Genomic DNA, 17,153 nt, shown 5'->3' on the forward strand with positions numbered 1-17,153 from the left:
ACATTCTGTGTACCTCTCTTTCCAGTAATTGAGAACTAGATCACACAAATGACTAATTATCCAATTGCATGCACAGTTGAGAAACCTGTAGGGGAATAAGATCACAACCTCCTGCCAAGCGAGTAAACTGCACCAACAGCGCAGAACAGTGCTTAAATGCTCTCCACTGCTGGGAGTGAATGCAGGTTCCCACAGGGCTTGATAAAGCACCCCTGCCATATGCATTCTTCGACTATGGATATGCCACCATGAACAAGACACTTGGGCATGTCAGGCCAGGCTAGAGGAAGACTGATGTGTCATTAAGGCTGCAGGCCTTCTCCTGCAGCGAACTTTATGTTCCTACTGTGGCAGCACAGCGGGACTTTGCTGGCACCCCGCTAAGACTTCTGGGAGCCATGGCATCTGGTGGAAAACCTTTTTCCCATTCAGATTCATTGGACCAAATAGGAAAATGCAAGTGCAAATACACACACACCAATCGCAAGATATATACATGTGTAGGCTTCACACACACACACACACACACACACACACACACACACACACACACCCACACACACACACACACACACACACACACACACACACGCGCGCATAAAGACTTACAAAAGCCTGGCGCAACATGGGTGCAATTTGGCCCCTGGGGATCCTGCCCGCCGCCCACGGCCCCTGCTGAGTTTGCCCAGTGGGAGCTCCAGGCTAACTGCTAGCTGCACAGTGGGGTGTCTAGGGGACGTGATCTTGCTAACTATAAGGCTACAAGTGGTGTGGCGACCATGAAGGCCTTGTCCCTCAGACAGGCAGCAAAGATCGACTGTTTCTAAGGTCTGTGAAGATGCTCTTCGACATAGGCGATTGTGACGATTTCTTTGCTGTAGCTTTTCCCATGGCCTTAACCTGACGGGTCTTGAGAAATTATTTCAGTGCACTTAATCATCGTTTTCATCCATAAAGGCCCATGAAATAAAGTCTATGCTGAATGGACTTCAGTTGTCTGGAAGCCGAACAGATGTGTCATCTCTGATCAGAGTTAAGATAATGTGCTCAGGTTCACAGCAATAAGTTGTTGACGAAATATGAACGGAGAGAAACGAACTATGTTTAGCATATAAGAAAATCCCTGTCAAGCTATTACAGCTAAATGTTTTCAGCACATATTTGGAGGGAGAACATAGCAAACTGATTTTCTTTGAGTTCAATATAATTTTCAATACAATAGCAGCAAAAAAATCAAGATGTGCAACTAAAATTCAGCAGTTTCCATTCTTAGATTGTGTAAAAGAAAGAAGAGAAACTTTCTTGTTAAGCATCTGGATGGTGTGAAGTGTCATGGGAATATTTCTAACTAGCAGTAAAAAAAAATTCAACGAGACACTACTTGACATTAAAAATGAGTGTTTATACATTCTGTAGGAGCTAAATGTATCACTGGGTTATGGAAGATTGTAAATTGGTGTGTATATTGTGTGTAAAGATAAATTGTTTCCTGATCTTTCCTGTTTTAAACATCTCCCTTCCAAGGGTTATTTTTATTAAATCAAGAAATGGCAACAAAAAAAACCAAATAAAATGGAAAATGATTTAGATCTAACATATGAAAGCAAGCAAGTTGTTATTTATCTTCGCCTTCAGATCATAACTTATAAGAACTGTGTAGAAATGTAGATCTTGTAGAGATCAGAATTGAAATCTTGCATGAATGTAAACATTTTAAAACTATATAGGATGTTGCAATCTACATTGCAAAAGAGTTGCATATAACTACATATTACATGCAAATGTTTATGGCAAGTTGGAAATAAGTTGTAATCCTCTTGATACTGAATTCAGAACTTCACTGGGAGATTGAAAGATTCACTAAATTAGTTGTGAATGCCTTGGTCCAAAAATCTGTGAGCCGATTTCCTGATGCCAAGCATCATATCGCCAGAGACGATTGGCAGATGATTGATGATCCATCTCGTCATGGCCACAGTTACCTGCCATAGCTCAGAGAGGACAAAACCTCTGGGTTGGGCCAGAACTAACCTAATTCTTGTCATCCGCCCCTTTGCAAGGTATGGGAAAAATGGCCAAGGTTGAGGAGTTTTAGAGATGAGAGAAGTGGGACTTGAATGGGACCAAAAAGAGAAAAGGACTGAAAGGAAAAGGAACTTGGTCAATGGGAAGGGGGCAGGAGAGGCTGAATGCACCATTGCGTTGTCTACAGTGTTGATATTTCCCTCAATGGTCTTTTCTAAAGTGAGCGTTTTAAGCAACCCCGACACACTAAATTTGCCCTTTGTGCGTGGAGAGGCCCCTAGCTGTCGTGATGCAAGGTGAGGAGGCACAGGGCAGATGGAACCTGCTTGTCACCTCAATGGTCTCTATTCTCCCCTGTATGCCCTCCCAAGCCCGACCCGCCCATTGCCACCATTCAGTACCGCTTCAGTGGGAATGTCCAGGGACCCTGCACTTTGGGACAGCCCCATATAATGAGCTCCTCTGGATGGCTTGAATGTGGCGCCATTGTTCTTCCAGGGGCCATTAAACCACCTCCTGGGCAAACAAGAGCGTCCCTCTTCCTTTATGAGGCCTAAGAAGGCAACAAAGAGCGGAGTCATTGAGACACAGAGGGGCCGCCCTTTGTTTGGTGTCCTTTTTGCTGCTCCTCAAAGCCTGGGCTGGGAAGGGGAGGCTCCGGTTGGTCTTTAGCGCTCCTCATATCACCACAATCCCTTGTTTGGCCAAAGTGGAGATGTGAACTTAATTGACTTGACTGGCCCCAGTGCATCACACGGCAAATAACCTGGAGGAAATACAGAGAAGGTATTGTGCATCAGGAAGAAGTTTTGGCTCTCCTTACGGTGGTGAAAACCTGTGAGGAAAGGTTTACTGGCCCTGCAACGCCAGCTAATGAAGCCCTGGAGGATTTTAAACCCTCTGATTTCACCTGTGAAATATGGCGGTGCAGAAAAATGACAGAACAAGAGTACAAAACCTGTAAAGTAGTCATGAATGAAGAATGAAAGTGCTAATATCACAGCAAATTACTGTGGACGTCTGCCTGCAGTAACAAAATCACATAGGCTGTTCCCAGACGACACCTAGCGCTTACATAATACACCTATATAGAAACCTTTACAGTATGCTTTTGTTGTTGTCATTGTTGATACTTTGGAGGTGCAAAAAAAAAATCGGCGATATGTCTCAGCTGTTTTGAGATGCTCCTTCCCTTAAGGGGTGCTGAGATCACGGCAGACCAAATGGGGTCTGCGCATTGCAAACAAGACTTGACCTCAAGTCTTTTCTCTGCCCACTGTCCTGAGCTGTGTCTGATTAGCAGAAGGCAGGTGCTGAACACTGGACTCCTGAGGAGAGGTTAAGGAGAGGAGTCAGCACCTCCCCTGGTGCTTCTGACTGGCTCTCTGCCACCATGTCATCCATCCTGTAGTCTAATCGAGTTATCATATCAACAAATCTCCCATCAGGGGCCCCGCAGCTGACACTCCCAGAAAGAAACACAGTGGGGGCCGACAAATTTCTAGCAGCAGGATGCAGGCGAAAGGAGCGGGCCTGCCACACAGCTATGAAAGGTACCTGCAGCCGGCGGTCAAGCCTCCCCGTGGGGACGCTACTCACGCTGGGCGCCACGCTGGGGCGGTTATTCGATTAGACTGCGGGATATGTGGGCAACTGCATTCTGCAGCCCTGCAGCTGAGTGAACCACCCACGGAGAAAACTGTTCAAGTTACCATGGGGAGAGAGAGCAAACAGGCCGGGACTTTTAAAAGAAAAGCATCACAACGTATGAAAACTCATAGATGCGTTGGGAAAGAAAGTGAAATCAGGATATTCCTTGCCTCTTTTTACATGTACGGTAGATGTTGCCGCCAACAACTCTGGTTTTTGGTCTGTCGGCGGCAAAACTCAACAGGCAGGTCCTAAAGTTCACATCAAATCTACCAAAAAAAGAGAGAGAGGATTTTAGTGCCTAAGAATGTACGTTTGTAAAGTTAATGGTGTGCTTTAAAACAGCTTTTAATCCGTCATTTACCGTGAATTCCTGTCTGGAACGTCAGACAAACATGCACAGTCTCTTACGTTCACTGGAGAGAAACACTCAGCTGGGGGTCATTGGGAGAAAAGGGTATCCACGCTGGCCCGAGAGTTGACCTGCCACTCCACTGCTACCTGCTGCTCCAGCACAAAGGAGCCCCTTGGCGAGCCACATCGGGAAGAAAAGCCCGGCGGAGAATGAGTCAGCTCCATCTTCTCAGAGAAGAAGACTCCCGTCAATCCTCCATGACCACTCTGTCTTCCATGAATACTATTTACGCAACGGGAAGTCTTTTCTCTAATAGACCCCCCGCCAAAGGTCCCTCTTCTTTGCCGCGCGCTCTCGCCACATTCACAGGGAACCCTCTGCTCCTCTGGGTTCTGTCTCATCTTTTTATCTGCTAAACCAAGAGAGATGCTCCCCAAGCATTGCAAATCGATTAGGGCACTGAACATTTATTACAAGAAGGCTGGAGGTCTGCGCGGCTCAGAGACGAGGGAGCGTGCTGGGGAGAGAACATCACACGGGACGACTCCTGCGCGTGTGTCAGTGCTGGAAAAGTAGGGCAAGCTACAGAGAAGTTATGTAGGATTTAGATGACATATTCAATAATATCTCAACCATGGGAAGGCCTGACCTTATTCAAGCCATAGGAATCCGTCTTTATTTACAGACAAATCGGACATCTGGAAATTGGTTTTATTAGAAGAGATAAAAATGAAAATGGGAATGTTTTGACATTAAATCGGCATTAACCTGGCATTATTATGGTAAATTATCTTACTGCTATCAGCTAAAGCATACAAATAAAAATGTGCAGAGGGAATTCACAGACCTCCTAGATCCACAAGTTAATTGTTGAATCTGGGTTTCAGGATAAATGTTAAATGACTGCAGACCCTCTGGACTTTTAAATATGCCCCAGAGACATTACTAGTACTTTTTCCTGAAAAGAAAAATTCAAAACTCCTAGTGAGTCAAGAGCAATCATTTACTCTGCCAATTACCTTGCAAATATCTCTCTCTATCTCTCTCACACTGTCCTAGATTGGTTAATAGATAATAATGTGTTTACATAACTCTATGAAGAGCATCAGAGACTGCAAAAAGAGAGGGAAGGACTTCTGGGGTGACCCCGGTCGTGGCTGACTTTAATCCCGTCTGAGGAACCTTCCAATGGGACAAAGGGATTTTGAACAGCAGGATGCCACGGCTGCATTTCTCCCAACGCTGGTGCCGTGGGGTTATGATCAGAACATCAGTGTGGCCCTGGGAGCTCTTGCTGGGAACGACGCAAGCTCAGACCCACGCCAAGCCGAGGCTCTGCCAACCCTTTGAAGAACAGAGAGCGGGTGAAAGGGATCACAATGAATACCTTAAAAAAAAACCATTCACGCAGACCTTGAGAAGCACAGGTTGCCTCTGTGGTCGGTCCTACTCTGTCATTCTCCTCTTTCTGCTCCCTTTTTTTTTCACCTTGTTCTAAGAATTTGCTGAAGTCTGCAAGTTACAGCGAGGCTACTCACAAAGGACGACAAGACGGGGGGCCGAGACTTTTACACAACAGCTTTGTCACAACTGGCGTGGCCCAGACCTGGCCCGAGACGCACTCACCACTTGGCTAATAGCCCGCATCAGCAAAAAGACAATAGAGAGACTGCATTTATTAGATTTAATGGCTGACTGTGGTGAAGAGCGAGGTCCAAATAATGTCAGGGTACATTGATGGAGCAGCTGAGGTTAGCTGAGGTTCAGCATCAGACCAATACCCAGGCGTGGAATAATTAACCAGAACCAGCTATTAATCTTGACCAATGACAGTGCCTGAAACAAAGGAGACTGACCAATCATTGATAGTAACATCCATGCTGGGGACCTCCACTCACAGCTGTGGGACCATCTCTGACAGCAGCAAGGGGAGGACCGTGGTGCTTTTTCCACAATGCATCACCTTCAGGAAACCTTGATGGATGAACTGCAGCTCTGGAAGAAAAGAAGTAGGAAAACAAATGGAGGAAAAACAGCGGGAAAGAGCTTGTTTTTGTTAGCTTTTGCTGACGATGCAGTTTCCTTGTTTATGTTAACCACGAAAAAGACAATTTTTAAAAACCTCTTAATTTTGTCTTTGTGCCATGAACAGCCCAAAATTAGCCTGATCAGCTGAGTTTTCTGTTTTGCATTTTGGCAAATGACGTACTTTTTTTCTCCTATGGCCAGCTCAATATAAATTAAATAATCTTTTCAAAGTGTTAACCAATAAATAGACACACAAAGCAGAATATTGTTTTATTTTAAAAACCAAAGTAATGGTGAGCAAAGGCAACAGCAGCAGTGGGGTTATAAAAATCCACCTATGGCCCAAATCTGCACATGCAGCAAATGCCCAGCGGCAGCTCTTAAGGCCCCCACTCACACATAGGTTTGACATATAAAAACAGAAAATGAAGTCAGTAGAGACAAGTTCATCAATGCAGTATGTACAAAATATTCAGTTTCACATATTGGGACCCAAACCACATGGGAATATTTGATTTTTTTCTGCTTTTGTAAGCACATTTCCTTCCTCTTAAGTGTAGAACCACTAGAATGCTTACAGCTAAGAATCACACTAAACTGCAGTTTGTATTAATTTTTCTATATTTAAAAAAAAAACTAGACTCAAAGAATGTGACGGAGGGGCTTTATTCCCAAACTGTCGCAGCCCTTTGAGCTTTATTTATGCTACATTTAGCAGTTTGTTGTACACATTGATTAGAATGCAATTTTGTCAGTGTCTGCTGTCCTGTAATTGTGTTTGAATCTAATAGAATTAATTCTGATGAAAGAAAACAAAAAGGCATTACCATCATTATACTCAATGAACTGGAAAATTTGCTTAATTCACTATCATTACATTTCCTCACATATTAACGCTAATTACAGTGTTACAGTAGTAAATATGAGCAAAATACACCCATGTCAGATACTGTTTAGACTGATGATGAAGGTGGGGGTGGCATCTTTGGGCTGTTGTAGACTACTCAGGGTTGCTGGTACAGTATGTGGCAGACCCCTGGCACACATGCCAGCTCCACTTTCCACGCTTCTCACTCTCCCGACGCTGGCCACCCCTTGGTGCACCAGCCCTCCTCCCCTGTGCTGCTTTGTGCACCCGCATAATCTTCCAGCAAAAAAGGAGACGACGCAGGTGGTCCCGTCCCAGGATAGGCTCACCTCCCCCGCCATCCTCTCTATCCTGCCTCTTCTTGTGTTCCTACCTTGGCTGCCTTCATCCTCTCCCTCTTCAGTCGCTGGCGTGGTGATACAAAGAGACACCCTCTTGGCAGAGATAAACCCATTTTAGAAATGCTGGAGGGTGGGGGGGACCTGATGCTACCCACCTTTCCTTCCCTTCTTCACCCCCTCTCTCCTTTTGTCATGGGGAGAAGCATGCTGCGCTGAGTTTCAAGCACCATTAGCGCTCCAGTGGTGTGTGTATTCTTGTGTGTTTGTTTTTGTTCGGGTGTGTGCATGTGTGTGTTGAGTAGGTCCAACCCCCCAGACCCCCCCCCACCCCCCCCCCTCCGCCCCCCACGGTTCACCAGTCAACCACATCCATGGGAAAACAGAGGGGGCAGGTAGAACAGTGAGGGACATTTTCAGAATTCTTTACAGATCATAAATAAATTCAACAACAAAATCTCAAAAAAAAAAGAAAAATTCAAAGGCGGAGCATTTTGCTGACCCTCTGATGGCAGCTTACAGTAAACGAATGAAGCCACCCATTTTCTTTAATTGGCACTTGAGGGAATGATGCACTGTTTAATATTTAATGTTAAGGAAGTATATAAAAAAAAAAAAATTCCCCCCAACACACACACGGTTTCACTTTTACTCTCAGACCATTCTTATCACACCCATCTCTTTTCCCAAGTCAGACAGAGAAAATTATCTGGTATTCCCCTTTGGGCATTCCCAATCATGCCATCAAAGGCATGATGCAAGGCCACTACAAAATGGGAGCTATTATGGCTAATTAGCCGCTGCCCTTTAAAGCACGAGGACCTGCCGGCTGCCGGGAACCTGAGTGTGTGTCAGAGCAAGTGCCACTGACAGCTCCCACGCTACACTGGAGAAGGAGGGAGGGAGGGAGGAAGGGAGGGAGGGAGGGAGGGAGGAAGGGAGGGAGGGAGGGAGGGTTTTTGAAGATGGGACAGACTGTGAAAAGCGCTGGAAAGGGAGCATTTATTCTCTTTCTAAAAATGTTTCCTGTTCATAATGGAGGAACCGGGGGAGTAAATAAGAGAGGGGCACCGGGTTGGAGAGGAAAGTCAATGAAAGATGAAGGAGGAAAATTTGGGTGGGTTTTATGACAGTGAGCTGCTACATGATGAAAGGAGTTCCTTGTTTAACCTGCCAGGATTCACATACAGGCATTCTTCAAGTTCACCCAAGCAGAACTCTCTCTCTCTCTCTCTCACACACACACACACACATGCACGGGCATGACATTCACTTACACCCATATATATCCTCTCCATTCTACCTTGAATTTATCGCACACCTGAAGGTCTGCCTGCTGCTGCTCATCTGTCATCATTCTCCTACAGTTAACACAAACTTAAACACACACCCACACCCACACACACACTCACACGCACACACACACACACACACACACACACACACACACACACACACACACACACACACGAGCGTGCGGTTTTGCACATTAACGTACTGACAGCTAGACACCTCGTGGCCTCTGTGGCTGGTAGATCTGCCCGTCTCAGCCTGTATGTGCAGGTATCAGTATGCGAGTGCCACATTTTCACTTTCTTTATTCGCTCCCCAATTGTTCCTTTTCCATCTTTCACTTTGTAGTTGCTCACAGCGAAGGCTTACCAAGATGTATTGGACAGAACAGAGATACATAGACTCTCAGGTGCAAAGAGGAATAGTTGGGGTGGCTGGATTAATGTCTAAAAGGCACTACGCAACAAACTATTTCAGAACGTTAATGGTCCAAAAATGCTTGTTGCTGCACCCACGACTCTGCATTTTCGGCCCAAGGGCTGGCGGGAGGCATGAGGAGGGGGTTAGAGGTCTGGCATCTTTTCACACATCTGTGCAGACATAAAGAGAAAACAAACCTCGGTGTCCCCAATCGCTGAAATCTAAAACCTCTGCCTGATTTTGACTGTGGGACGCGGCGATGACCACCTGTTCTCTGTATTTCCCCCGTACTTTTGTCATGGGCTTTGCATTCTTTTAAACTATTACAGCGGCCTGATGAAACTCAAGCTTTTGACAGTTTCTGCCTCACTGGCTCATATAGGAGAACCTATACGGTCCCTATTGTGTGCATCTGCCTTCGTGTGAGGGAAATTAGAAACAGAGAGAATGGGCTATCTTGTAGGCTTCTATAGGTCTTACAGTTTCCGCATTATTATGACGAGACTTGCTGAATGATGCTGGGCTGCGTTTTCTGCTTAAACAAAAGCACTGATTTACAGAGGGGGCCATTCTTTGTGCCAACCCATTGAAATAAACTTGTCATAGAAGCATTTATTGAAGGACTTTGGGGGTTTTACCAGAGTGAGTGAAAAGAGCTCCTTATACATACAGGTTCCATCGCCCAGCTATAAAAACTGAGGGGACAGGAGTCTCATTTATGGGGTAACATGGTTACATTTTACTGCTCTGTGGCAGAGGAGGCAGAGAGGACGCCTTTTGTTTGCTGCACGTCTGGGGGAGACAATGATCCAGGCGTGTGGAGTGCAGGAATGTCCTTACTGTAGACACTCTCGGAAGTCGGGTTTGAGTGCGTGTCTGTCTGTTGCTTTGTCCTCCTGTCAGTGTGTGTCCATTTTCCTGACAGACAGAACTGTGGGAAAAGTGCTCTTACCAACAGTGCCCATTGTCTACCTTGCATTATTTTCGGGGCGAAATAGATGAAATAAATTCAACCCAGCGAGGCCCCGAGACTCGCTTACCTGATTCACTTCTGATTAGCCTCAACCTGGCATGGCGGAGCCATCGAGGAAGTAACACAATCACAGACAGGCCCCGCACAAATCAGCAATATGTGTTCCGTTAGAGGCGAACCACTGTCAATGTCCACACATGGACTTTCATAATGGTTCCTGACTATTATTAATGCAAAACCATGAAGAACCCCTGGTTACATCCAAGGGTTGCCATAAAATATGTTAATCAAATCGAACCCCTGGGGGCCCCTCAAAAGGAGCTTTAACACAAATTGAATGTCACTGATGGCTTTGGAGGAAGGGTGGGTCTCCGAGGGGGGGAGGCCCCTAACCCTGTTAGTCACACGGGCCGAGGCTCAATGATGCTGCATATTTCCAGTCACTGTCAATTACCATGATATCGTCTATGGAGGGTCGTACGCAGCCATCGCTCCGGGGGCAACGAGTGAGAGAGAGAGAGAGAGAGAGAGAGAGAGAGAGAGAGAGAGAGAGAGAGAGAGAGAGAGAGAGAGAGCACTATGCAACTGGATCTGTGAAGTAAGCATGTGGGACATTCAAAGTGGGTCTGCAAATGTGTTGTGTCTACATCTGTCTGAAGTGCAGAGGTTTATTCTAAAAGAATAGGCAGCTGTATTTCATCACACGTCAATCACAAGCCCAAGTGGTTTATGATAATATGAATCCAATTACTGTCTGTTTTTCCCTCTTAGGAGAGAATTACAGATTTACTGTCTGATATTTTCTGCTATTCTACACATCAGAGAAACCAACTAACAACTCTTCATCATTTATTTGGGATGACATCAATGACTCATGAGAAATACCAAACAAATTATAGTTTGGTTGGCTGTGGAACTGTGGAATGTAATTTTACTTGATAATGATAAATAACCTTAAGACAATCTCTTAAAGTTAATAGAATCTTTACATTTCATTGCTGCATAAATTGCATCATTTAGCAACCTATAAAGGACATTTTTGGTTGAAGTCAAGTTCAGCCAGATAAGACAAGATTTGAGATACCCGTTAATTACGCTACTGTGTTCAAAATGAGGAGTCTAACACAGTGCAGCCATGTACAGTTAGTAGCACTGAGGAAAACAATATTCTTCAATATTCTATTCAGAAACTCACCACCTATTCTTCTCTGCCCACTCTTTCTGGTTGCTCCATAGCATCAGGGATAATCGTATTGAGCTATTTCCTAAAGACCTCGAAAAAGCCTTCCAGGATGCAGATACACACAAAAACACACACTCAATTGTCTCAAACGTGATGCAAACTTGAGCGGGGATAACAGGGTCTGGTGGGAGTGTGAGAATACACTTCACAGAGGTGAAGTTTGAGGTGGGTGGCATGGAACACACACAATTCACCGGCAAACACTCTAAGTGACACGGACATACTCGTCATTGTGCTCGCCCTCTAACAATTACACACACTCGCACACACTCGGCTGGTTTTGTCTCTGCAGCGTCTCGTGGTCCTATCTTTGCAGCCAGCTCCTCCACAGCTCCAGCCAGTGGCTCCAAAGAGGGAAAGAGGATTAAATGTTGGTCCACGTCACAATTTAGGCTACAGTCTCAGGGATGGAACAGAGGGAGGTGGGATAATGCCATTTCATGTCTCCCAATGTCGGAGTGATGCAATGTTTCTTGGCAGCGGAACGCACAAGGGCAATGAGGGGGAACAAATGGAAACCAAAGTAAAGTCCACAAAGCTCAAGTAAAACCACCTGACTGAAACAATGATGGGACAGCAGAAGAGCAGGTGAAAGAGAGGAGAGCTGTATATGTACATAAATCCCTGCAGCTTCACTGGATTGGACGATTAAACAGGACAAATATTAAATGTATGCAGACCAAACCTGTTACATTATGATTGAATGCTTCAGAACATTTTTTTATTCCATCAAGGCACAAAGGCGACTAAACACAAATGTTGCGAAGGCAGATTCTCTCTGCAGGCCATTTCACAGTTGCAAAGCCTCAAGGCCCTTCATATCAGGTTGACTGGATGACTGGCTCTGACCTGATGACCACTGGGATACTCTACAGCACCCCCTATGCTTCTGATCAGGAACAACTTGGGGTAAAGAATTGATCGATGATCCATCATGAAGCATAAAATTATGCAATGGTCTAAATTGCACAGGGCACCAAAATGATTGGGTCATTAAAAGTAATTTTAAATAAGCTAATAAGCTAAGCTAATAAGCTGTTTTCATTCATTGACTCATTATTTGCCCTCAACAAAAAATGCACAACTGGATGGTTCTTATATAATAAAGAACTTTGTTAATAAAAGCAGCCAGTTATGTATCAAGGGGACTATCAAGTACACTATCATCAAAACAAGTTATTTTAATATTAAAAAAATAAAACAACTTGTTCCCCAAAGTCTCCTACATAACGTCAAAGGACATATCCTAATATGCATGTGGACAAAATAATGAAATCCGCCTGAGTGAAAAGTGTGTGAAAGAGCCTGAAAGTCTCTGACATTTTGCAGCAATCTCAGCAGGACTCCTCATTTGTGGAGGAAGACATCATCGCATCCTGTGCCAATGTGTGAGCTAAGACACACTCCCTTTGTTTCTATATCAACCTCCGTCCACCAGAGCCCACACTGGCTTATGTGTGTGGCCTTCGAGTTACTATTACATCATTAACACCATTATCATGGCTTTACTACAACAACCCAGTGTGCTGAAGCACTGACATCAAACTTACTCCACTGGGGGGAAGAGAAGCTGGACGTCCAGACTTGTTTGATGTAGTCAAGGGTCAAAAAATGTGGTTCCTCTTTACCTTCATCTCAGAGGGGCTGTTAAAAAAATAAAAGCATCCACACGAGGGCAGAGCTCATAGATCATGCAGCCAAACAGCATGTGAGTAGAGTGTGTCAGGGTTGAGTTTCTCTCTCCCGCTGGACTTCATAAGTCTCCTCCGGTCATGTTAGTTGATCTCGGCCTCACTTCCAGGGGCACCCACACAGCAATGATAGGGCCGGAGGAAATGAACCAGCTGCAAGCATGCTGAATAAATGCATAATATGGATTAATTTACTGACCCACACATTCCCCCCCCACACACATGGGATCCAAAATGGACTGTTTCGTATGCACACGAAAATATCACGGCAATACTGTAAAGCTGAATAGCCATGTTAGCGGCTGCAGAAGCCACTGAACCATTTGTCATATTGGTGGACTGAAACACAAGTTAAAACGAACAAAAAAGAATTAATGCTAGTCATAATGGAAATGAATGAAGGGCTTATCTAGAATTATTCAGTCCAGGAAGACCGTAAACGAGGATGTTTTTTGATGGAAAGATAATATTTTAGACACTGTAAATAGCATGAATATAATCTGATGGTGTTTTAACTCTAAATAGAATATTATGACTTGCGATTATTTGCGCAACAAGGGAGAATATTTTTAATCAGAATAATCACTGAGGTGTTGTGGATCATTTTATATTAATACCGCAGAATTACCATTTAATATAATAACGTTTGCGTCACATTTACACTTTAAGGTGGAAACACTTTAGCGAAAAGAAAACTCCTTCCTGCTCGTTGTGCACTCAATCTTCCCATCGAGCGCCTCGATATGTTGCTTAGTCCATGTTTATTTATTGAATTGGTGCTGCCAAATGGTTATGGAGCGCCGGTCCTCACCACGAGTGGGACTGTGAATGTCTTCATTGCATTGAAATTAATTAATCTGGATTAACACATTCACAGTCCAGAATATATGATATTGATGAATATATATGATATTCAAACTAGAATACAGGATTAACTCAAATTTAAATTACTGGTTGTAAATCAGAACATCCCTCAATCAATCACCTGTTGTTATTCATCCTATTTCTGTCTGTACTTAGAATCAATCATCACCAACCTCATAGAAAAAAAACTGGGATAAGTGACGGGCAAAGTGAAATAAATCTATAGTTCCCATGACTACGACCCTGTGTTTTGATCTCTATGAGGCTTTAAAAAAGCAAGTTATCCCTGTTTTTATTCATCTGTTTTTGTTTATTTTCAATATTGAGGGCTCCGCCCCTGAACGTGGCTGTAAAGGATGAAAGCGGGAGGCTCAGAAGTGCTTCGTGAACAGCCTCTTTGTGTTGAATCAAAAACCAAGCAAACTGTCACCGTTGGCAGTTGTTTGGACGTTAGTGTGGTGGGAACTTGTTTTGGGGGACTGTTTATTTGTTGTGATGGTCTCTAAGGGAGGTAAACCCTCCCATTCGATTGGCTTGGGGATCCAGAGTAGCTGGAGGACAGGTCATACAAAGGCTCTGTGTGACGGGGTCATCACTGTTGCCGCCCAGACTCGGGGACGTGCCAACTTCGTAAATGACAGCCTGGTATGGTTGCCATGTTCTGCTCTCCTCAAGTCACCATGCCCTCAAACCATCCACCACATCCCATCAACATGTTTTCGAACCCTGTCTGGGAGGACAGGCTATAGGAATGTAAAAGATCACTTCTAAAGACTGGGAACTATAAAAGAAACAATTATCCGGCATCACAGGACCACCTTAACCAGATTTTGTGGTTGTGGAGAGTAAGTAAGAGGCTGGGCTGGTGAGAAACACCGTGGATTTACATAGCAGTCCGCGACTTCAAACGAGGTGTTTGACATTTGAATGGGCTGGTGGTGGGAGCCTCTGCTGGTGTTTTTGTTGCCATGCAGGGTGAGCCAAGGAAAGTGGGCACGCACACTGTTGGGATTTGTATGCAGACAGCTTGTCCTGTTTACGAGGCTCACAGGTTACCATAGGAGCCCCACATGAACTCTGTGTGTGAGACAAAGAAGGAGTACGGGAGGGAAAGATGGGAGGGCTGGGAAATGGACAAATAAGAAAGGGGGTCGCCCATGTAAGTTTACAGGCTGCTAGAAGTGGACAGAGCAAGTCTGGGGGGGTAACATGCATGTAGAGTGGAGTTCATCAGACACAACTAGCTGACTGCTTTCTACTACTCTGCTGGTCTCATTATTGGAATAATTGACATCCATCTTTAACATGATGGATGATAAATTACACTGTAAAACATTATTGGTTAACAATGATTAGCGAACATACTGTTTCCCCCTAGCATCCAGACGCGTAACTAAGGCCTGGCAGAGGCACTTCACTCTGCCTGTTTTGTTTTACTCCTGTGACTTGGATGTGAGGTCAGCCTGATCTGTGTCATACTGGATTCTGTTACCACCAGAGTCGTCAAAACTAAACACGTGGATATCTTCAACGTCAGGCCAAAGCAGTTATGGGTTCAGAATGGGAGTAGATAGTGAGCAGATTCAAGACCTTTTGTAAGAATATCGGCTGAAATGGAAATCTAAAATTGATGTTTAATTTCCTTAATGTGGCAGAGAAGATGAGCCCAATTCAGCTTATACGCGCACAGATCCTTTTCTCAGGCTGGATGATGGTTTTAATTAGCTAATCAGCTCAGTTCACCCGGCGGCCTGGTGCAGAAAATGAATATTAAGAACAAGGCTCAACTTCTGAAAATATCTGACTTTAACTGTCAATCTTGAGAGGAGTAAATATTAGTCCAACACTCCAGGAGTCGCGGGGGAAAACCCTTACCTTCTGACATGTAACACCTGTCTAAATGAGTGCACGCTCTGGAATGAGAGCGTAAGCCTCTGGGACTGAGGGAAGGAGGCATGTGATTGAAACTGTGCACGTGTACATGTTTATCTGTGTAGACATCCAGCCAGGGTCACGATGGATAAACATTAATTGCAGATTTACTTGAACTTTCCACTGTATTGTGCTCACACATACACACGGATCCACTTTGCCCACAGTGATCCGGAGTCTCTCTCCTTCCTCAGCTTTCCTACCTTCCTGTCTGGATGCGCCGTTCTCCAACTCAATGGCGGTTACACAGTCTATTTCCAGGCTCGGGGCCCAGTGCTGAGGCAGACGGGCAGGCAGTCAGTCAGGCGGTGTGGTGGAGGGTAGTGAGGTTGATGCGTGTGTCAGAGAGACGCTCTCCCACATTCCCCCAGCGGCTGGCAGCAGGCCGGGCCTGCGTAGGGGGTTCGCCTCTTTCTCACGACCTCTCAGGTTCCTGCGCTCATCTGGGAGCTATTCATTTCCTGCCAGAAAACAGCCTTCCTCTGCAACTGCAGGGAGGGGGGTACAAGGGAATGGGGCGGAGAGGAGAGGAAGCAGAACAGTTTGGCTTCAAAATGAGTCCAGGGCTCAGTACAGCAAGCCGTGGGCTTAAATCATAAAGCTCACGCTTGTCTGGGCTACAATCAAAGACAGCCCCGGTGACAGGCGGAGAGAGCGAGGGTGAGAGAGCAAGACTGTCCATGGGAGAGCGAGGGAGCGAGTGGACCATATGGTAGCACTTAGGGAGTCGAAGAGGAAGCACAGTTTTTTCCCTCTGCTTTCGCTCTCTGCCTGCACGCGGACTGTGGGAAAAGTTAATGGACACGCATGGCGGCTAACCCCCTGGTCATGTTGTGACATGTGTGCGGTCACTCCGGCAGCTTGGCCACTGCACTGGGTAATTGGAGAGGCTCGTAAAGCTGTTCTCCAGAGGCGACCAGACCACTGAAGATGTTAGTGGGGGTATGCGGGCTGGGTGGGTATGTAAGGAGAAGAGGAAAGGGCGGTGTGGTGGCGGCGGTGGTCGGGAGGGCTCGGCAGCTGGGTGTTGTCCGGTTTCACACCACGTGCCTCCCAGACGTCCCACGTCCAGCTGTGGCCTATAGAGCTTAGGGCAGGAAGCCCGACACTGGCCCAAGCACAGCTGGAATGCTGTGGGAATGCTGTCGTTGTGTGTGTGTGTGTGTGTGTGTGTTTACGTGGGGAAGCTCTGGCTAACAGGAGGCCGACTGTTATCCAGTGCGGTAGGCCTTTCTGTGACCCCACCCACAGGCACCCCCCTGCCCCCCTTCCACAGCCACCACACCCCCCTCCTACCTCACCCGCTCGCGCCCTTTGGCCGTGCATGTCCTCACGCAGCACCCCCCACAAAAAGTGCACAAACGATGTACGCATGCACAGGCACGAGCACACACATGGCTTCGATCAAACAGGGATGCATGGACCCCCTGTAAAAAGGTGTGATGGAAATTCAAAATGATGGCACTTATCCAC

The 17,153-nt window shown here is 45.6% G+C and overlaps 2 long non-coding RNA genes across 3 annotated transcripts; both read right to left on the bottom strand.

The window, feature by feature from the left end:
* Positions 1-1,502: 1,502 nt before the first annotated feature.
* Positions 1,503-3,704, bottom strand: LOC115247354 (uncharacterized). The gene is made up of 2 exons (XR_003886426.1): positions 3,583-3,704; positions 1,503-2,791 (listed from the first exon to the last, which is right to left on the bottom strand). It is a non-coding gene; the product is annotated as an uncharacterized lncRNA (long non-coding RNA).
* Positions 3,705-5,056: 1,352 nt separating this feature from the next.
* On the bottom strand, positions 5,057-7,514 carry LOC115247353 (uncharacterized). 2 transcript variants are annotated; one of them, XR_003886425.1, is made up of 3 exons: positions 7,423-7,514; positions 5,887-6,025; positions 5,057-5,374 (listed from the first exon to the last, which is right to left on the bottom strand). It is a non-coding gene; the product is annotated as an uncharacterized lncRNA (long non-coding RNA). The 2 variants fall into 2 exon arrangements; XR_003886424.1 differs by lacking the exon at positions 7,423-7,514 and adding an exon at positions 7,300-7,414.
* Between the last annotated feature and the right edge of the window lie 9,639 nt (positions 7,515-17,153).

The sequence above is a fragment of the Takifugu rubripes genome, chromosome 20, assembly GCF_901000725.2.
Source record: "Takifugu rubripes chromosome 20, fTakRub1.2, whole genome shotgun sequence".
In the NCBI taxonomy this organism is placed as follows: domain Eukaryota; kingdom Metazoa; phylum Chordata; class Actinopteri; order Tetraodontiformes; family Tetraodontidae; genus Takifugu; species Takifugu rubripes.